Source organism: Patella vulgata, chromosome 3, assembly GCF_932274485.2.
Source record: "Patella vulgata chromosome 3, xgPatVulg1.2, whole genome shotgun sequence".
Classification (NCBI taxonomy): Eukaryota; Metazoa; Mollusca; class Gastropoda; family Patellidae; genus Patella; species Patella vulgata.
This window is the reverse complement of record NC_065881.2, coordinates 75,268,543-75,292,997: the sequence shown is the minus strand read 5'-3', so window position 1 is coordinate 75,292,997 and position 24,455 is coordinate 75,268,543. Positions and strand designations below refer to the sequence as shown.

At 35.9% G+C, this 24,455-nt stretch overlaps 1 protein-coding gene across 1 annotated transcript in view; it reads right to left on the bottom strand.

Annotated features, from left to right (window-relative positions):
• Nucleotides 1–23,583, bottom strand: part of LOC126815723 (5-hydroxytryptamine receptor 4) — a 41,960-nt gene extending 18,377 nt beyond the window's left edge. The window contains exon 1 of the mRNA XM_050541615.2: nt 22,963–23,583. The gene's annotated coding sequence lies outside the window, so the exon portion shown is untranslated. The remainder of the gene's footprint in view (nt 1–22,962) is intronic.
• Between the last annotated feature and the right edge of the window lie 872 nt (nt 23,584–24,455).

Here is a 24,455-nt window from a genome sequence, read left to right as displayed (position 1 = left end):
GTCTTACTCTGTGAATCACCATGGCTCCCACATACAAAGACACACCAGAGAGTATAGCGTTACGTATTTTAACCTTTCAATCATGGTGTCCAATGCATCATGGTGACTTTCAAAACGCCCGCGATGTTGACAGGTGATTTCTTTTATTTAATAATCTAATCTATGGAGAGACAGCTGGTGTATACGTGATTTATAATATCAGTTCAATAACGGTGATCTAGTGTTTAGTAATGTATTCCACATCCACACCTAACATCTATTAACATCTACATATTTCACAGGATATCGAAACAAGCCAATGACTTACAAAAATCGGCTTCGCAAATGCTATATACATAAATGATATAACATTATAAGTAAAGTCTAGCTCACAGCCCACCGTACGTGTTTTGACACGCACGCATCTAAGAGCTTGGTAACTCGCAGACCAACCACAAGAAACCGAGTGAAAACTTTGTATTTGCCGGACCAAAAGTCTGCGATACATCACGCACGGGTTTAGTAAAATTTCCCCCGTAGACTGCCCGTATGGCGGGTTGTGCGCTAGACTTTACATACATTAGAGAACTAAATGACATAATAAGTTTACAGAAAAAATATAATCAAGTGTTAAAACATGGCTAAGTGGGTAAGACGCTGGCTCACTAGTCTGGAGGTCGGGTGGTCGATCCCTGCATTGGCCGAGAAAGTTCATCCATATTTTCCGGCGTGGTTCCCCCTTGTCAGTGATGCAGGACGGAGGACCTGACAATGACAGCTGTCTAGTCCTTCGGATGAGACGAAAAACCGAGGTCCCGTGTATACATTGGAATGCACGTAAAAGATCCCTTGGCAGTTGGAATTCGATATAAGAGTAGGACGTTAAACCCCATTTCATTTCATTTCATTTCGTTAAAACATCAAGATTAAGAAGGTGTCGATACACTACGTCTTAGTTTAAATTCACTTCATGACACCTTGGATGGCAATTATAACTTATAAACGATGTGTGGGTGGTAGATAACTTTGCGTGTTCATTAAATTCTGACAATTGCATTCTTAAATCAACCGCTATGTACTTGGATCTAGAACTAGACCTGGTAGGATGTGCTGTCACGTAATACGTTACTAAACGAAATAGTTTTGCTTCTACTAAACGTAATAAAATTGTGAAACCAATAAAATGACATTTGTTTGTTAATAAGGTATTTCTTTTTCGGTTGCCGTGACCCGAAATCTAATCCGCCACATGCACATGCGTCATAATAACATCTCAAGATTGATGCTGCGATATGTCGACATATTATTATGTTTGCATTATCTCTCCGAATTGCATATGTCTATATTTCGTAAATGTGTAATTGCTATTTCAAAATGTGTAATTGCTATTTCAAAATGTGTAATTGCTATTTCAAAATATAGTTACTTTCCTTTAGACAAACGACGCAACCTAACAGGTTTTAAAGGAAACTGGGCGAATCAGAGTGTGGGCATGCATAATGAAATTATCAAAGCGCAAGTTTTATCAACTAATTTCAACGAAATGAACGATGAGTCGAGCGGCAATTCGCAGTGGCCACCAGTCGCGTTTGCCCTCGCGTTCTTTAGAAAGATATAAATTTTTATTTTTTTTATGGCGGGGATGGCCTTGTGGTCTCGAGTGTCGCGCTTCGAGCTCTAGCGGGCCGGTCACCTCTGACTAAGTCATGGTTTCCATCCCTGATGTGAGCGTATGTGGCTTGGAGAACAGGGCGCCTTCTCAACTTTGTGGTTTACTCCGGGTACTCCGGTTTCCTGCCACAGGACAGACCCTGCGCGTGAGCTAAGCAAGTTAAAATAAGATAACTTGTCTGCGATATCATCATCGGTGGAAGTGGACGTTAAACACTAGTAGAAGAAGAATACATTTTTTTTTTGTTGCCCGGTGTCCGGTTTGACTGCGTTTTCGGTTTGTAATTTAAAAACCAATACTGTCCTCAATACACCTAAAACATGTTAATAAATAATAAATGATAAAGAATTTGATAGTTGAAACGATGTCTAGTGTTTCATGAAGACAATGAAAAGAATGGAGGAGGTAGTGTGATAAATCAATTCTCGACTGTTATAAAATAGTTTCTAAATGAAAAAAGGCACTAAATAGATATGCAAGGAACCAAGCTAATTCAGTTGTCGAGTAGTATCGGTAATCAATGATGTACACCGAGTGTCTGGGTGTTATTGTGATAAGGTGAGGGTGCGTGGGGTATTCAACTCACAGACAATGCACAAAAGAACCCTGCCGCCAAATTAGTTGCCGTGTAGAACCGGCAATAAGTGGTATACACGGAGATTGTAAGATGAGTGGGAGGGGTGTAGCTAGATCCCAAACGCACTGAGAATGCTCTGAATAAAGACAAATCTATCAACATTTTCCCCAAAGGAGCAGAGGCGTAACTAGCTCAGAGCAACGAGGGGAGCGGGAAGTGCTCTCACAGGTGCTGTAAGATTCACGGACAATGTATATCTATTTTTTTGATGGTCCACAATTTTTTTCACGGGGGGGGGGGGGAGGGAGCGAAACATTTTGCAGGGGAGGTTTCCTCCCCCCCCCTCCTCTTAGTTACGGGCCTGCAAAGGAGTGCTCGCAACCTCCTAGAAGCATCGTACCAACAGAGATTATGTATAGGCTAACATACCTGTTCCTTCCATCAAACTGAACTGGATGCAAAATATGGATTTGTTTGACTTAAGAATTCATACATATTCATATCTAACACTCGTTTGTTGTACTCTTATATTGCATTAATTTAATTCTTATACTTTGGCACAATATAGCCAGAGGTTGGTGCTGACGTGCCATTTAAACATCAGTTCATTTCATATAAACCTTCGATAATGTCAACGTCATCAAACTTTGTATTAAACTCATGCAGCCATTCACTGAAAAAGTCCAACATTTTAAAACTTTCTCTTGGGAGTATGTCCCCGCCTCCTAACCTCCTAGCACCGGTTATTCAACCCACAGTAGTCTACTATACAAATTCCCTGGTACTCCACTTTACTTTGTGTAATATACATCTATCTACTGACAATCATATTAAATTATATATCCTAGAGCACGTACGTATATTTTACAGCTTGTAATTGCATTGTTTTCTTGCTTGTCACATTTTCATTTCAACTCTCTGATAATATCACGCCACGTGCAATACAATATATTAGTACAGGAGGACCACACCACGCATCAACAGAAATGAAATGGGGTTTAACATCCTACTGTTTTGCTCCGAACTGGGCTAATGAAGACGGGCATACGCCATACAGTGTACTATGGAAAGTGCTGTGGATAATTTTTGCCCAATTCAATCTGCCTGTTTCTCACCCTTTAACTATAATCGATTGTGAACAATGTATACAATTGGTTCAGTTTTTCTATTTATGAAAACAATACATGTCATATTTTGAACGATCAATAATCAATAAAATATGTAAATTATTTACAAGAAATAATATTGTTATACAAGAACACCCTTGTTTGACATTACAATAATAGTTTTAGATTTTTAAAAACAATTGAATTCATTATTCCAGACAATACAAAAAGTATTTGATTCATATCAACTGCCAGGGGATCTTTTTCATGAACGCCAATGTGTACATGAAGACGGGCATACGCCATACAGTGTGCTATGAGGGAAATTTTTGCCCGGGCAGCGGCGCTACGGCCTACTCTTATATCGAATTCCAACTGCCATGGGATCTTTTTCGTGCACGCCAATTTGTACGCGGGACCGCGGTGTTTCGTCCAATACGAACGACTATACAGCTGTCCTTGTCAGGCCTTCTGTCCTGCTCCACTGACAAGGGGAAACCAAGCCAGAAAATCCCGATGAACTTCATCGGCCAACACCGGGATCGAACCCGCAACCTGCAGGCTAGCGAGCCAGCGTCTTACTCACTTAGCCACCGTGACTCCCTCTTATATAGCATTACATAATGTGTCATATTATTTAGGCCACCGTTTCACTATGCTTTATTATTTATATGTTTCCAGTTTATATTTGAATTACAATCCTAGCGGTAAAGAACTGAAATAGATAATGCATGATTTAGTTTTATGGTCTAGTGTACAGCATGCAATAATAGAAGAGGATAGCAATTCAAAGCGTAATTATGTTTTATATATCAGCTATTCTTTATTTAAAAGCCACACCTGGGATTTCATAAATGGTCGAATACTGCATGTATCCTTTTAATTCAGGACGTAATATGATTATTGTAACATCAAACCGCTCATAACGGTTCTCAGAACAGCAGTTCAATGTACGCTCGTACTATGTCTTCATAATAACCAAGCATATTTGCTTTAGTAAAGAATTTAACAAATTCTAATATTTTATAAACAAAGGTTTAAATAAAACACATGGGAAAGAGTGATGGGGAGGGGGGGGGGGCACAAATGTGCTATTTTGCAAGTAGCAAGAAAAAATAATATTCACAGAGCATATGGTGCATATCAGCGATCATATTATGAAGAATTATTGCCTGCTCCTACTGAAAGGTCCCCGTGCGGATTAAAACTAATAATTAACTCCCGGTAGATTTCAAGTTAAATCCATGACGTATCTTTCCCTTTAACAGTTTTAAGCATTCCCATGGTCTTAATCTTCATATTCACAAAGCGCCCAACATGTAACAATCATCAGATAAATTATCGAATAAATTATTAATAAGACATTTGTTCACATGAAAAGCCTATATTCAACTCTCTATATCATCGGATGACAGAGATTTAAATGGATTATAAAACCCGCTTGATTTTAACCTCAACAAAATAGATAAACAATCTTTGAACTATTATAGCCCGAACGACCAGCTCTTTATCTAAATCTTACATGATGCATCTTTAACTGTTAATTTAAACAATTCCTGAAAATTCAATTCTTTGTCACGTAGGAATTTGTCAGATATTTTGAATTCACATTACAGTACAGATTAACCTCTCTCGTCATCCTTCTATTCCGGTATCTACAGCAATGAATTGTGTTGTAAATTGCAAAGTAAACGATAAATTATGCATATTCTTTGCCGCATCGTTGGTTTTTACTGATGTGGTTACTCTACGGAACCAGACAAAAAACTATTGCAAAGTACATCAAAGAAAAACGCGTGTTACGATCTAGACATTAGAACCACGGCTTTCTCCGTTCAATCATAATACAGTGGATAATTCTATGAAGTGATGTGGTAACTTTAGTGATTGGTATTTAAAGGTCTTACTAAGCCGTGAAGCGTTTAATGTGTTTGCCAGGCAACGAAACATGCGCCAACAGCGGTAAGTCGTCTGATCAGAACATAAAGGTTTTCGCGTTGTGAATCGTTAGCTAAATAAACAGAAAATTCTTTGTGCTGTTTAATAACATAGGCGTGTTGACGAAATGCAATAACAGAATAAAGGGACAATGACTAATGTTGTAACTGTTATTCAGAATATTGTATTAGAAACAAACCTAATAGGAAATAGTATTAAGTGTTCTCAAAGACAAACCTAATAGGAATGGTATCGTAACTGGAATAGTATCGAGTGTTCTTACAGACAAACCAATTAAGAAATGGTATCGTAACTGGTGTTCTCATAGACAACAACTAGGAAATGGTAACATATAGAAAAAGGTAACTGGTGTTCTCATAGACAAACCAATTAGAAAATGGTAACTGGTGTCCTCACAGACAAAACAAATAGAAAATGGTAACTGGTGTTCTCACATACAAACTAAATAGAAAATGGTAACTGGTGTTCTCTCAGACAAACCCAATAGGAAATGGTACCTGGTGTTCTTACAGACAAACCAAATAGAAAATGGTGACTGGTGTTCTCGCATACAAACCAAATAGAAAATGGTGACTGGTGTTCTCACAGACAAACCCAATACGAAATGGTAACTGTTGTTCTCACAGACAAACCAAATAGAAAATGGTAACTGATGTTCTCACAGAAAAACCAGATTTAAAATGATAGCTGGTGTTCTCACAGACAAACCAAATAGAAAATGGTAACAGAGGATACGATGTAAACATACGCGACACCCACCGGGTCAAGGATAACCTTTATTAACAAACGGTGATTACAAATGTAAAGAGCTGTGGATATGGAACTTTTTTATGTTTTGTATAGTAATTCAATACAAACATAGTGCTTAGTATTCACGTTTATTTTGTTATGTTCCATATTGATTTTTACTGAGTGAATGCACAAATTTCAAATAATCCTCGTAAAGCTTTAAACCTCTGTCATACAATGATGTATATGTCTAATGGATGGTTAGTACACGAGAATTCTTACATGTAGTCTTAGTTACCAGACAAGGAATTCGTGTGGGGAAACAATTTGCTTCATAGGTTCTTGACCTTGCTGTTCGCTTCCAACGGAAACAACGGAGACCACTAATCACAAAAGTGCTTTACTTTTCTATTCATTTTACTCGTTCCAATTTTACCCTCATTATTGTCTCACTGTGTAGAGATACAATTCATTTAACTTTTCCCCGAGCAAAAGGCCATCGTCCGACATTTTAAAATTAGTGCATTTCGCTAATTGAACATACGTAAATGGAGATTTTGAAAGAGAAGAATAGAATAGAAATCTATAAATGTGCAAATGATTAAAAAACGACTTTCATGCTGCTCTTTTTTTATCACGTTTGATTAATGAGCCGAGGTTATGAAATTGAATGATATGGAATCCCTTGATGATTTAATGATGAATACAGTGAATGAAAAGGGTTATAATAGCTCGCCTTGCATGATCAATGATAATATATTATGACTTAATGTAAATAGTGAGGTTTGTTGACATTAAGTAAATACTCGTTGATGAATAGCTTATTTCATACAGCTTATCGATGTTAAAAGACAGAGATGCTTTTATTTATGAAAAAGTTTCGACTAGGCTGGTTGCCATTAATTTGTCAGTTCAAATCATCGCTCTATTTATATATACGTTTTGCCGTTCTTTTAAATCCTAATAATCTAAGGTAAACCATCACACTATGGGGTCGATATTTCAATGTTCATCGTATATCTTTTAGTTTTGACTGTTGACAGATGATGAACTATTAGTATTTAAGCATTGGATGCCCCCCACCCCCACAAGTAAATAAACGCATTTAGATCTACTCGTGGATTCTCAAATTGTTTACTTTTCACACGAAATGAAATCTATTGGGGTTTAACGTCCTCCTTTCCTTACTAACTGGGCTAATAAAGACGGTCATATACCATGAAGTATGCTATGAGGGAAATGTTCCGGCTGATTGTCGTCGAATTCCTACTGCCAATTTGTCTCCTACATGTACAGGACCTCGGTTTTCGTACCATCCGAACGACTAGACGATGTTCCTTGCCAAGCCAGTCTTGTACCACTGTTAAGAGCTAACCGTACTGAACAATTCCTGGGAACTGTCTCAACCAACACCGGGTTCGAATCCAGGATCTCATAGCCTGTGAGTCAGCACCAACGCACTTGTCCATCGTTTTCCACAAATTCTAGGAGTCCGGTTCTTTGAAGCAAACAACAACCAATACAATTGGTTATAGCGTCAATAACTTGCGCCATGTTGCGTTATTACATTGATTTGCACTATTTTCATAACTTCCACTTTCTTTGTACCCGATCAAGATATTGACGAAATCATTTTTGATCAAGTGAAACCAAACACAAACTATAGAAGAACCACTTAATGTGCACTAGGAGTATTTACACTTCCCTAGCAACCAGAGTCTGTCAATATTTGGTTCTATTCATTCTGGAGAGATATTCTTATTCGTAATCCTTCATTATTTAACTAAATGTAATGGTCTCACTGACACTTGGTCCCTGCCTTGTGGTGATACAAAAATGAAATGAAATGGGGTTTAACGTCCTATTGTTCTATACCGACTCGGCGAATGAAGAAAATTATGCACGGACAGTAGCATTATGGTCAACTGTTATTTCGAATTCCAATTTTTAAGTGTTTTTTTACGTGCACGGCAAGGTGTATACAGGACCTCGGTTTTTAGATCCAACCCAACGACTTTACGTTGTCCCTTGCCAGGCCCTCCGCCTGACAAGAGGTAACGAAGCCGGGAAATCCGATGAACTGTCTCGGGCAATAGGGGGATCGAACACGGGATCGACCTCCAAATAAGCCATAAACCACAATGTGGTGATACATTATGAAACTGAAATAAATTGAACAAGGAATGATTATGGTTTTAACACTTTTCGGTAGGTGCTTCAGATACACGGACACATTTTTGTGGACTAAATCTGGTTAGTTGCTCATTCCAGTTTGTTTTAAGGATAAATACAGAGAAACATCTACTCGACACAAACTTGGTCATTTGGGAACTAACATATGCTACAATTTTATTTCAATAATTCGCTGGTGCGTAATCGGGGAGGAAATCAGAGTATATCCTTCGAAACCCATGAGGTTGAACAGGTCATGACGTAAATATAGATACATAGACTTTTTATCGTATATTTTATCTTCATGTATTGATGACTACCATAATCCTCTTTCTTGAAATCAAACACTGCAGATACATAGACTTGTTATCGTATATTTACAAAGGAAAAGGACGATTATGGGATTGTCTGTTTTAAAACTTTGTATAATTGCAACATCAAAAATATAATGGCTTAGTTGAAGATTGTGTGGCTCTATTCTTTGGAACATTAAAATCGACGAAAATGGTTCAAGAGGCACATATTATCAAATATAGAACCTCAGACAATACTTGCTCATATGTGAAATGTAATGGTGTTTCGCTCATGCGTATAATCCTGTTAAAAATAATTTCGTTCAAATATTTTTCAGATCGATAAATTCAAAGCTATTAACTATAAATACTGCTCAGATTAGTTTGATTTTTATTAATTCTAACAACAATATAACATTTAGTTATGTGAACATCCAAACTAAAAGGGAAGTGGTATCATATGTTCTATAAAAGATAGGTATACGTTGCATCGTATACGACAGTGGTCTAATAGCGTTCAAAATGGCCATCAGAAACATAAGCTATTGAAATTTACTACATCTCGTGGGTGTTCTTTTGTCCATCAAATGATGATGTTACTCTCGGGCCCACCGACTATAAAGTGACAGTTATTTTCAAAATAAACCAATTGTAACCAATGAACACTCGTTAAATAGATCTTCCTTTTAAACGTACGTCAGACAAAATGGCAATAATAGCAACATTGTTTTCAACCCCAATAGAGCGTTAAATCGATTGACAACTTCCTGAAGGTCTGACAATAAAGAAAAGACAACATAACTAATATATATATATATAAATATATATATATATATATATATAAGTACGGTATTAACGTCTTCTATGGTTAGTGAGGTCAATGATCCTACAGTAACGAGAATATTTTTTTTAATATGATTCATTCACTTGTGTTTGTGTAATATTCCCAGAAACATGATTAGCTAGTGCCCCGTAATAAGGGAGTGATGTAAACATTTCAGGAATGGGCATTGCTTTATGACGAACTTCAGATGAAGAACCTTACACGTTTTCGCCCACGTTTCTTTTAATTTGAAAAACAAATAAACAACTATATTGTGCTTATAAGCAGGTGTTGGAAAAAAGTATAGAATATATATCTATAGGGTTTTACGATGTGATATTTCCGGCTACCATCATGAACCAGGAACTGAACATGACGTCATCACATTCATCTTGGAATTTTGACGTCATATCAAAATAAAGACTTATAATTTTTCGAAGAGCGTCGTCCCTAATTTCTGTTCTCGCTGGCTTTGGTGAAATTTCTATCGTCTGAACCACGATCTCTCAGTGGGTATGTCACTGGCCCGTTAAGCAGTTCCCCGTATTGGCTGAGAAAACTCCCCTTGTCACTGGTGCAGCTGGTTCGGATAAGATGAGACTAAAAACTGTTGACAGTAGAAATTCCGTGACGAGTAGTCGGAAACGGCGCTGTCCGGTTAAAATTGCCATCATAGCACACTTCCGGGTGTATGGCCGTCTTCGTTAGCAGTTGCTGACGAAACGTACGCCGTTCATCGAGACAAGAAGTTATAAAGCATTTCAACCCAGTCCATCCATTTGAGAATATATGATGCTTGATACAGTCTATTACTGAACAGACTGATTGATAACGTGCGTTTAACAAGGCATAAACTATAGAATTTTAAGACACTCTCAGCCTCTATTAGTTTTGTGTAATTTAATCAAGAGCCACAGACTCTAACGGTGACTACAACTACATAGTTTGCAATCTTTCACAACAATGTGTACCCAACAAAATTTATTTTGACCCCAATTTCTCGCCATTAATGCTTAACCAGACATGAATTAGATCTTATGAAAGTCTTCCAAAGAGTTCCAAAGATGTCTCCAGGCAACATCTGGAATTTCCCTTTTATCATTTTGTCATTCATATTTTTACAAACTGGCATCTAATTAAGCGTAATTTTCTAAAAGCCTTGTACAAATACTGTTTAGAAATTTTTATTAAAGAGACATTATCAACTTGATCCTGCATGACACTGGAGTACAAATGAAATAAACAATGAAGAATAAAATATAAATACCATATAACATATGGTATTTATATATACCCATGGAACTCTGTACAGCACATTGTTTCAATGATAGTGAGTAATTGAACTGGAAATACACAGGACCCAATTCTATGGAATACAATTAATCGTCGATCACATTGAGTGTATGTATATGACAATCTTTAATCACTCGCGTGGGTGTAGTGCTAAAGGATCTACTAATAAAAGTAATGAACAGGGTCAGTCGTTCTTTTACGTGCACGCCTCCTATCCGACCGAAAAGGCGCCTTACCTAGCAAGGGGAAACCACTCTGCGAAGTATCGAGGACCCTTCTGATCTAACACTGAGATTGAACACCGACCCCCTGAATAGTCAGTCATTTATAACCTAACCGACCTTGATCTAATATACCTTTGATCTTTGAAGCAGACCTAATTTCAACATTTTCCTTTTAAATTGTTAATTTCCACGTATGTTTTCTACGTGGAAATTAATTTTTTTAAATAACCCACATTTTGGTCGACCTTTATTGGCGATCTTGACAGGAAAATCGTTATAGCCACACTCGTTTCACGACTGGTCTTCGTGTATATCGAACAACCATTAGGTATCAGACATCTTAGGATCCGCGGGACCTTCTATGGCCACATAGCATTCAATATCTTACTCAATCACTGCCTGATCCGATATTTCCTACCGATCAATCAGATCGATAATTGTAACGTGACAGTTATCGATATAATATATCTTCTTAATTATTATCTGATAGCCAAGACGCAGTGTGGTTTGAATTTTAATTTAAAGCACCATTTCAGACGATAGGGCGTCTTTTAGTCGCGCAGTGACTCGAATAAAATCTATTAAATAAGCGACACAATTCACCACGGATAATTAGATCACCAAATCTATGGTTAAAAGAAAATGATATAAGAAATCAATTAAGCTCCACAATCGAGGTCACATTGTGATAAGAGTGTGCTAACTGACATGATCATGCTCTCAGATCAGATACTAAAAAAACAACTACGAATAGAAGCCAAATCGATACAACGAACTTGACTGAAGGAGGTAGACTTATACCCTACTTCGTTCACAACCTTATGGCTGGATGGCTCGATGATATGAACTTGAACTGCATTTGTCCAATTTCTACATCCGTTGCTATTCTATTTAATGTCAACGCAAACTGATTATAAGGCAGATTTAAAGTTCGTTTCGTTTTTAATACTTTCAATGGCCCACTGGTGAAGACGAAATTTGGAAATACGAAACGAAATAGAATCTGGGTTTTAATCAGATTGATAATCACTTTTATTGTGTATATAAAGACATTTGGACCGATTCATTCTTAACCAAAATGCATCGTGATTATCGAGTTAATTATTTACCAATTTATCATTGGTTATATTTGAATTTCAAACACAATTTGTGCTATAGTTAGCCAGCACACTAACTTGATAGCTTTTTCATGTAATGTAACTGTGAATATTTAAGGACATTATGTTTGTAGTAATTAACGTTCTAGAGATTTAGCAATTAAATCTAATTGCTTTTATGCTGATTCTTTAAGACAACCTGTAATTTGCTTAATTTCTTTATAAATTTAGATGAAAAAACGTGTGCATGTTACTAACACCTGTTTAAACCCAAGAAGGTGGTTAACATGCGAACGTAAATAAAATTTAAAACATATTTAGGAAACGAAATAGTAAAATCTGTTTTACTTAAAGGGAATTTGCCAGGGTGAATGGAACGCATGCAATGTGCCAGGAGACCAAAGGTGGGCGTGCCAACTTTCTAGGAGGGGACGAATGGTTTAACTCGTGCGGTTTAGATGATGAGGTCTGCATTGGCGTGGTTTCGATTCTCCGCTTGTACGTGACAAGGAATAGGGTCCCCGGTCCCCCCCCCACAGCTAAATACCCCTACGCGAAATGACCTGGCTTGTATCGAGTGGGCGTTAAACCCCATCCCATGTATCATCCGGACAGGGTGATCGATCATGATATGACATTATTTTTTATTCTAAAAGCATTTAAAAGCGGAAATATTGTTATTTTCACTGTACAGAATATAGTCTACACCGCTCGTGTAAATCTTACCGGTATTTCGATTTTCGACTGTCACTCATTCTTTTACGTGCACGCTAATATGTACACGGGCCCTCGATTTGTCGTACCATTTGAACGACTGGGCGCTGTATCCCACGCCTAAGTAAAAAAATACTTATTTTCAATTATTTTTCACAAACTAAAATGGAGCAAGAACCTAGGAAAGAGTTAGATAATTTATACATAATTATCATCATTATAAATACATTATCTAATTGTTATCGGTGCGGTTATTTTTAATATCCAGATTTGATCTATGTTTTAGAATAAATACATTTAAATGTAAAAATGATTAGCAGGGGCGGGATTATCGTCAACTCCATACCATTTTGGGTCATTATAGCACTAATATGTGTTATATTTTTATGAGAGATAGAGAAATGGGGTTTAACGCCCACTCGACACAAACTATGTCATTTAGGAACATACATATAGTTTAATTTTATTTCAATAATTCGCTTGCGCGTAGGGGTCTTTAGCAGTTGGAGGAAACCGGAGGACCCGGAGAAAACCCACGAAATTGGACAGGCGACCCTTCTCCTTGTCACGTACAACGGGGAATCGAAACCACGCCAATTGACTCAAAGACAGACCTTATTATATATCGCGCACGCGCTAACCATTCGGATATCCAACGCTCCTATATGTTTATGACGGGCGGCCCGTATAAGTGGACGCCAGGTAGTGTGACTCACCCCCATCATATATGTCTTCCGCGTGCTTTAATATTTGACTTTGTATTTTTCTAGCAATGTCTATATAGTTTTATTGATTTGCATATGTAACGGATCTGCAGTGGGCGTGTTAAAGCACCAATCTCCATCAAATAATGTGACCTAACAGTATCATATGCGCCTCTGTATCTCGTGTGAATAGCCATTTCCAGACAAACTGTTTATTGCTACTGGGTTTACAGGATCTGGGTTTCCCGTATAAAAATGGTATTGACTTGGAACGCTTAAGGTACCGTAAACTGGTCCAGGCTTGCCACTATCCCTTGTGGTTAAAACTATAAACCTACGAATAAAAGTCTCCGATTCACAATCACCATAAAATCTTAACATGTTTTAGTAATGTCTGATCATTATTTATTTACGTACCTTGGCGTGCTGAGGGGTTTGATGAAGGTTGGTGATAGATATTTAATCTAATAAGTAAATCATACTGAGCCGAGAAAATTGCACTTTATCAAGTGTTTAATCAGAGCATGCGCTATGCCGCCATCTTAATTGGTAAAACATCACTAATCTATGAGCAGAAGTGGTCCACAGACTTGATTAATTTCCAAATAATCAGATTTAAAGATAATAAAATTGCCTACAGAATGTCTGGCCAAGATTTTATATTTTCATAATCTCCGATAAATGGATTAAAATGTGAAATTTCTTCCTTTTTCAACATCGACATGTTTTCTTACTTTCCCACACGGTGGGATTGCGCCACAGGGTGGCTACTGTTATCCCGATGATCAAAGAATGTTGTTAGAAGTCAAGGTATTCTATGTGGAGGTCGGGTTATATTGGCCGACAGCGCGTTGTGAGGGAAAATTTACGACCTTTTTGTTCTTAGTACCGATTGATATCGATGCGAGCTTTGACATAGGATTTGCTTAGACCAATCTATCCCCGCGGTAAGACGTTACCTAGTTATGGTTTAAGGAGTAAGAAGTCTTAAAGTGGTATAAAAAGGTGATATATTTAAACAGCATGGAGTTGGTTAACGTGTAATAATTTCAATTAAAACATAAGGACTTATAAATAGAAACAAACCGTTGTAAATGCAGGTCTGTTGGTATTCCGCGGTGTCTAAAACAATGTGCATTTTATGCAAGTTATTAAAATGATGCTCCGTTGGGATTTGCTTGGAAATAAAGAAGGTGGGATTATATTTTTATTAGATAATATGTGTGTCACTCCCTGCTTAAATAGATGTGTAGAAAGTTTGTTTTATGTACTAGATAAAATTAAACAAACAGAAAAGAGATTAAATTATAGAAGATTTTATCTGACAAAAATCTGACAGCCGGCACAAGGCATTATTGTTTAATGGATGAATGGTTTACACATGCGAAACATATGTTGAAATATAAATAAAGATATGATGAGTCAATCTGATAGGTCTGATTTAAGACGTTTAGGTTGCGTTTTGGTATTCTCAACCATCTGAAACGGTTAATCAAAAGCTGGATTTGTATTACAAACGAAAAGTTGTAACCTCTACTGTTTTTAAATAGAGTTAAACATACTGTGTAATGTTCATCTACACATTTCTCAAATACATTTGAAAACTCTTATTTTTATATGGTAGGCTACTAAAATAACGTTTGTTTACAGGGAATAATGTCATAGAGAGATAACCAATGAGCATTAATGACGAATATTGCAAGTACAGGTCATAGCTTTAAGTGGTTGACACACTAGCCGAATTCATTCGGCCGAATGAGTGGACACATCTGGCGAATTCTCCGCCCGACTCACCAGTCGATTGCATCGCCTATCACGTCACTTGAGTAAACATGGCAGCGATCATGTCTTCCAGCAATCATGTGACTGCTCGATGTCAATGGTGATTGGCTAATTAATTCTAAAAATCGGGTGATTTCTTCGGCGAACCGGACACACTAGGTGAATATATCAAACATGTTTGATTCGGACGAATGTCTCCACCGCATAAAATGTTATCATTTCTAAAGGAATATGCAATAAATGTTTAATATAAAGACTGATTAATGACGACTAATTATATACATGGCTTCCATGAACTTGTTGCCGCTTACATCTGCTGTAGATTAATAGCCAACATGTGATAACCAAGGTTGTATATAAATGTTACGACCATACACAAAGAATCACAGGCGTACTTTTTTATTTCACAATATCTGGATTCAAAAATAGTTCAAATAGACCAATTTGTTACTTCAATTTCAATCGATCAGTTTTAACTTTTTTATTATATAATATTTTGGCTCAAAAATAATTCAAATCGATCAATTTTAACTTCAGTTATGGTTATTTGAAGTTTACATTGGCTTCTACTGAGATTTGCACCGCCATCTAATGAGTTTAATGTTAGATAAATAAAGTAATAATAATTATTCTGCTATCTATTTCGTACAAGCCAGTCCGTTCTATTTTTTTTACACCCGAATGGGTTTACAAAATTGCATATTAACACAATATGGAACATATTGCTTACTTTCGAAGTATATGTGTACCATCTAGATGGCTGTGCTTTTAAATTAGACCCCAATGGGTAAGCTAATGCAAAATATTCGTTTAGTCAAATCAATAATTTTATATTAAATGAACCAAAGAAGACACACCCTTCTAACTTCGACATTTTTAAACATTACACTCAGAAATATATAAATACAATAAAATGAATAAATAACAAATAGTTAATCTATATCTAAGAAGACACACCCTTTCAACATGGCTTCAAAACTGTATGGACATAGAAGTTTCTACTAAAGTATTTTTCGTTGATTTGAGTTATATAGCAACGCCTTGCCGCCCATTTGGTTGGGTTTGTGTTTTTTGTGGGTTTTTTGTTTGTTTTTTTACTGCGTCTCAACATACAGTTGTAGACATGAAAAATATTGTAATAATCGTAACATCTGAAGGTTAGGTGAGTCATTGTGTATTTTTGGCAGTAGATATCAGAGCGAACGATGGGATATAGTATGAATGAATGAAATATGTATATGTACATCTGGTTTAAGGAGGATAAGTCATATTACGTTACATACTACACCTCCCTATAAATAATATCATCGTATAAAATGTCAGAAACGGTAAACTGTTTTCCAATCGTGAGGTATTTTTAGCACCGGTGCTGTTAAAATGAGAACGTTATGTGTTTGCTAAACGCCTGAAAATCTGTCTTTAACTGAATCTTGACATTTCGTAAGCTGCATGTTCACAGAGTTCAAAAAGAAAATAAGAGATTGGAACTATGTCTTTCAAAGGGTTAGGAAATTAATTTACAGGTTCAACATGTACACGTTCGCTATATCTAAAAGCTTAATTTTCTACATTAATCACACCATGTTTTTGCATTAGTTTGTTTCCCTATGTTACAAAATAAATGATTACCAAATTTAAACTAATAGTTTCCAAGGTTTTGGTAAATTAGGTTAAATATTGAAGGTTGATATTTTTTTTTTTTGCATTAGTTATTTTCCCTATTTTATTACTAAATATATCTATAAAATGTGATTACAAAATTCAATCTAGTTTCCAAGGTTTTAGCAAATTGGCTTAAAGATTGAAGGTTTATGTTAAGCGGAGAGGAACACAATTGCCTGTAACAACAAGAAATGCATGTTCAATTTTGTTTTTATGTTCTTTATTACCATACACTTAATTTTTCAATTATATCACTATGCGTCCAGCTTTGCTTAAATGAGTAAAAAAACTTAGTAATTAGTTTGTGCGCACTTATTCCATTGCTTATTTTAGTTTTTGTACTTAGAACTCCAGTGGAGACGGAATTAGAAATTGTATATATCAAAGCAAGCAATTTAGTGAAAAGAAATAGTGAAGATGGCTTCTATTATGCCAATTCCTCATGTTTGAAAACATGCGACTAAGATAATTAATCTACAAGATTAGCTAAATAGTCATTTAATAAGATATAAGAATAGCTTTACAACAGTATTATATAATGTTTGTAATTATTATCCCCATGCCTTATATGCATTAGTACGTCTAGACGCGTATGTACAACGCAAGGCAAGCCTAGACTGTTTACCATTATTGGCATAATGATTTTGCGATACATTTACCCACAGAACTCAAAATAAAACATGCTTTTCAGTCCACACCATGCAATAGATCAGTGATTTTGTTTTAAAAAAAATGCCGCCTTCATTAGCCCAGTTGGAGCAAAACACCAGGACGTTAACGCCGTTTATGTATTTTGTTTATGGAATTTTTCAGTTGGTACTACAACAAAACCACAATGAGTCACGTGAAATCCTCACACAGATGATACACGTCATAGAAATCGTATTCACATTCTAATAACCAGATTTTGTTTACATCGCGCCATATCGTTAATTGTTTACTTTCCTTCACCCGCATTATATTTACTTTGATAGCAACACTGCTTACGTTTATTGTAGCCTGGCAAGCGTGTGTTCCAAATCTGTTTCTTGTAGGAAATCAGACCCAAACACGCATGATAAACTTTCCGAATCACGGAAGATTCAACAATTTCTCGTTCATGTTCCACTCGGGGCTCACCATTTCAAATCCATGACATATAAATTGCATAACGATATAAAAGATAGACATAATATAGCTAAAGTCAATAGGTTGAAAAGCCCTATAAGCGTCTTGTCAACATTTCTGAATCAAAAATAGAATGCCTTACGTTAATAGAATGCCTTACGTTAGGTCTTGTTTTCAGGGTGCCATTAAAGAGTACGATTGGCACGTGACTTCAAACGTTATAAATAAATTCTTTATGAATAGTCCGTCGATTTCTATCGATTTTATGACTGCAGAATAGAAAGAAAAATATTAATGAATGTCTCCAAATAAATTTCTTATTACTAAGGACGCATTAGTGTGAAAAATAAACACTATTTACGGTTCTGTAAGGTTCTTGAATAAATATTTAGTAATGAAAATCAAAATTTAGCTTGCACTATTATCGTTTATTCGTAAAGCAACGCGGAATGGTAGTTTTATGTTTTGATAGAAAATTCTAGGCACTTTTGTCCCGGTTACCGGAAGAAGTGTCTAGCTTTTAAAACTGATTAAAACATCACCCTATCGACCTAGGGCTACATTAACCTATTAAGAAACTAATTCAGTCCCGTCGGTTTCACAGTTGCTTAAGTGCTTGCGGTTGAAAAGAACAAAATCAGTCGAAAGTCAAATAGAAAAACAAACCACATACTCCTTTTAAGGTAGACGAAACAGATGAATTATGTAAAATTTAGATAGAGAGCTGACGGTTTTTACTATTAAAGTTTAAAAAAAATAGATAATGAAAAGGGAATATTTTGAAAATTTCAGTTCAATTACTTCATTCTGAGCGCAGTTATGAATGTTTGTAGAATAGCATAGTCTCGATTTTCATTGCTACCGTGGTTACGGTCCATAGAGTTGATTAAGGGCTTTCATGTGAATGAATTCTAATTAATAATTTATATAACATTTGAGGCCAAAAGAAAGATGTTCAATAGGCAGGCTTAACTGTTACATAAACATCTTTAAGCAAATAATGCTGGCCGAGAAAGTTCATCGAGATTTTCCGGTGTGGTTTCCCCTTGTCAGTGGTGCAGGACGGAGGGCCTGACAAGAACACCTGTCTAGTCGTTCGGATGGGACGAAACACCGAGGTCCCGTGTATACATTGGCGTACACATAACAGATCCCTTCTCAGATGGAATTGGATATAAGAGTAGGCCATAGTGCCGCTGCCCGGGCAAAATTTCGCTCATAGCACACTGTATAGCGTATGCGCGTCTTCATTAGCCCAGTCGGAGCAGAACAGTAGGACGTTAAACCCCATTTCATTTTTAAGCAAATAATGTCTCTTTTTGGTCCGTGATTGGAATTATATATAATAATAATTTCCTTGTTCGAAATGTCTATTGTATATATTATATCATTTCAAAATATACCTGAATAATCTCTCGGATTCAACAACTAAACTGGACTGCTCACTAAAATATATTTCGGCTTAGGAAATGTATCTCTGGGTAGCGATTTATTGATCTTTGTTAACAACGTATTGAAACAAAAAAAATATAATTCGATACGCGAATTTCAAGGAAGATCTGATCATATCCGCTCATTTCCCATCAAAGTATCGATAATCGATAAAAAAAATCGAAATATAAATAATAAAATAGTGATCTATGTGATCTTATCAAAAGCATTGCTACAAGATATATCGATAAACCAACCACAATCCGATAAAGACACTCATATTAACAGCAAAACTCCCCGATATTATAGAATTTTTATGTTCCTGTAACTGATCGATAATCGATTACAATGGATTATATACATATTGCTATATATATATAAAATTACCTATATATAACCCCCTGAAATACAAATGCACTACGAACACAAATAAAAATCAAGGAAACAGCGAACGAGGACGCCATTATCAAGAACCAACAATCATATTGGTAAATGTAAAAAAATCCATAAAGACGAACTGGATAATACCTACCTACATAAATATATTAAAGTTTTAAGATGCCCTAAGAGACAAATAAAACGATGTAGAAGATCGAAATGCGGAATATCATCTTACTTATATTGATTGTTATCAATATATACTGTGGCGTTTTACCATATGCTGTATATAATTGTTTACGTTTGAACAATTCACTCTTTAGATTATGAACTTTGATACCTTTTTACACCACAAAAATTATATAAGTATTCGTTTTCGTGACTCTGTGTGCTTGCTCTTAATAGAACTCGGATTTTAGGGATCCACAAATATATCGTCTTTTTTGTAGTTATCGTTTGTATATAATTTATGTTTATGATATTGGAAAACGAAAATATCAGATTTTTGTGGGGTCTTTCAGCTAAGGGGAGTTAGAAAGAATATACAAAAAGAGTTAATACTGATTTAGAAGAACTATAGAGGTATTTGTTATTGTAAAATATCATCATTGAACATAAGCAACAAACAAAACAATATCACAAATCGAAAAAAGCCCACACATTACGTGACGTAGAGTAACACCATCGGTTTAATGGATGTCTAATGGATTTGCAGCAAAGGCTTAGATTCAAAAAGTAGTAAACAATGGAAAGTTCATACGGAGGCAGCAGTAGACAATAATATCATTAAATCAGCAGTGTCGATGTAATCCTTGAAAAGATATAAAAGTATGATTACGAGCATTCTCAAACGTGGCTTAGTTGAGAATTTTCGTCTATTTTGTAAACAGATCAACGTGTAGGGCGGGAGAGTCATTACAAACATAACAATTCAAAACAAGTAACCATATTTCATAAAGGTCCACTTTGGCTTAATATCTCTGGTAATTATTCAAAAGAAAAGATGGCACAGGTCTATACCTTTATCTAGATTTAATGGACAATAGATTTCTTGAAAATCAATGTAAACAAAAACAAAACCCCTTGTAAAACCCATTCTTTGTAATATTTAATTGCTTGCTTAAAAATAGCCCCCAAACACACACACACACACGCCATGTTGGAAGTTATACGACAAAGGTATCGGGATCCATTTAATTTCATATAGCTGAAACCTAATAAATCTGTTCGCCAGTTGCCTCGTGGCCTTTCCGGAGCTTAGTGTTTTAATGATCAACATAACTCAGCAGTTGTTAGTGTTGAAGTGTTAAAGAGATTGTCTGAGGTTTATATACCAGGCATTATTCCGACCTCATAACAAATACATCAAAACGAATTCCAAAAAGGAAACTTGATAAAAAATATTTAAAAAAATTGGCAGAATATATAGAATATATAAAGTATATTCTCAAACAGGTTTATATCATAATTAGTAACATTTGCGAGAAAAAGCCGGAAGTTGTAAGTAGCAGTACTAAATAATGCGCAAAGACATAAAACTGGTAAGAGACGACAAAAGAAGTAAAATTTATAGGGTTTCAGTGACATATATAGTACTCTTAATGTATATTGGTTAAACGATTTGTCATGATACAGTAATTGTAATCCAATGCCTTTTCCGCATTAAGTGACTTTAAGGAATCGCTTGGTCTTACAACAATATGGCGCTTTACATCAAATTTAATTTAACAGCGCTTAGTCGTGTTTTTGTTGGGTGTTTTTTCGGCTCAGATTTTTCGTGAAAATGTCCTCATAGACCATAAAAGCACCAATATCGGCACTTGTTTGATATGTAGAGTGTTTAAGACGCAACTAATTTCATTTGTTTGAAAACTTTAAAAACAACCATGTGTTATTTTTCATCTTCTACCATAACACGATACCGGTTATTTTATCATAATAAGGGCTGTACATTTTACAATCAACTTTTGAGGAATACCACATGAATACAATATACTCTGTCGTATACTATAACTCTACCGTATATCGAAGACAAACCTTATATTGTTCAAGCAAGTTTCCGGTTCAATCATCGGGTTAGTAATGGAATATAGGTGATACATTTTAATCTTTATCTGCGTGGTTCATCAATGTCGTGCGGCGTTTGTAATGCGCCATGAACATTTTAATTACAAAAAATTACAATTTTTATAATATACCTTTCAATAGATGCTGCAATTTCCAGATTGTCTAATTCACCAGTGTATTACAAACGAACCCATAGAGTACCCAATAAAGAATGTGTGACCAACCGTTGTCTTACATGAAAGATAGCGATCAAACATTCTCCTGTTCATGTTTCAGACCGAAGGCATGCTGACATAGCAATGCATTCCAGAAGAACAATGCAATTCATGTTACGGTGCGTGCATGTGTGTTTTCTTCGTTACCTTTATAGACACACACATATATATTAAAAAAAGATAGTATGTCTATTTATAGATTCTGTACATATATTTGTATCCGATTTCCACAATAATGGATTTAAATTGTGTGACTGATGATTAACGCCACACCCCACGGGAGAAGACTGAATATTCACGTTACTAGCAAGGCTTTTCTCGAATAATAAAATCTACATGACTATAGTTTTATGAACCTATGTCGTTCTAATTGAAAATGAAATGAATTGGGGTTTAACGTCCTACTGTTCTACATCGACTGGGCTAATAACGACGACGTTCTAAATGAAATCAATTTTAATATTCTGAAAGCTTCTTTCATCTGGTCTCATCGTTCTTGTTATCGCAAACGCCATGTTTTAATATCATTTACAAAAACACTTTACAAACGATATAAACAAACACGTAACCTCGCTTAATTTACACATCTGTACCCCATAACACCCTTTACACGCACTTGTAAGTCATTATAAATTTCATCTAAAGATATGCACTTTTCTGTTCTGTCTAATCTAAACTTTTTTAAACAGGATAAACGTCAAACAAATGAGCTCTTAAACAATGTACTCTGTGTTAAAATATGTTTAAAACTTTCAACACAAAGACACCATTTTAATTCTTGAAGAAGTAATGAATACTGTTTGTAATACGGCTAAACGTATTAAATTAAATATAAAAATGTCACTATGGATAATTTGAATAGCATCAGGATTATATCAATTTATACGAATTTTCGACGGGTTCTTCAAGACCAAATTCAAACCCCAACGTTCCAATCTATAAAAAAGAGGTTTACCTATATTTTATTTTATTACTTACCTTATTTTAAATTAAATCCATGAAATCCGATTGCAGCAATATTCCATTTACATCAAATGTACATGTGTTTGACAATTGAATAAAGTGAGTGAATCGATATGAAACTAGCTCAGTTTTTATTTATGACTATCTACATAATAGCCGGAACGACACAGTTAATAAAGTTTATATATTCCAAAACTGTTGAATCATTTATGAGATAAGTACCCTTTAGAAATGTTCAATATATACAGATAGATAAAAACTAGCAACGTTGAAACTATCTCCGTGTAGTTAAAATTGACAAACAGTGTCACATATGCCGTTCACAGAACTGTTGATAGAATCGTAACACGTATGTATCGCTTTACGTCTAGCAAGAACCGTCAATTCCTTGTAGCATAGGTGTAGCTGTCACCATATTCTCTTTTACTTTGTGTATATATATCGACAAGTAGCGAGCTTATATATAGCTCTGGTCGTGTTTCCTTCGTACTACACTCGCTTTCCTTTCTCTTGAAGCTTCTGTTCGCCAGCGCTTCTTGGTAACCACCAGTCGATATGATGCGATTAGTGGGGTTAGCGCATCGACTGCCTATTGCTAACTCGCTTGCAATAGCCAGTCTGTCTTTCAAATGTTCTTCGAATCGTACCTTGAGGCCTACTGTTCTTATTCACACCCCTGATGGTGCCAGAACTAAAATGTCAGTTGTAATCGCTTCCCTTCTACTTATTTTAATATATATTTTCAGATCACATCAAAGTTAAAGATGCATTATTCCTTGGAGTTCTCCCAGCGGGAATCTCTGATGATTTTAAATGAAATATATGTGCTTTTAATTCCTCAGAGGTTGATGTGTAACCACATTTATTTCTTTGATGTCGTCAGCGTTAATATGGCGAACTCTTCGATGATTGAATAATTCCCTTCGTTAGGGAACTCATGCAAATTTCCATTAGCATCGATCTGGTAGTGAAATTTTAATTTAGTTCAATAGAATTTTTTTTTTATTTCAATCAAATATAAAGAATGAAATATGACGGAAATTTGAAAATGTGATGAGTTTGTCCAATAGAAGCCAATGTGTAAATTCCATACGATATGTGGTTGACGTGTCTACTTTATAAATCGCACTGCTCGTTCGTGACAAAGAGATGTATCTGATTTACCGTTCGAATCCCCGGTTGTACGTGGCAAGGAGTAGGGTCGCCTGTCCAACCTCGTGGGTTTTCTCCGGGTCCTCCGGTTTCCTCCCACTGCTAAAGACCCCTACGCGCAAGCGAATTTTTGAAATAAAATTAAACCATATGTTGGTCCCGAAATGACCTAGTTTGTGTCGAGTGGACGTTAAACCCCATTTCTCTCTCTCTCTCTCTCTCTCTGATTTACCGTACCGCTCGTTGGTTTCTTCGTTCGTACGTGGGGCTTTACGTTCGCGTACTGCTTTAGCGACGCGTTTTAAAGATTTATCTACTATAATAGCTTTGCTCACTTTTTCTCTGTTTTGTCTTAT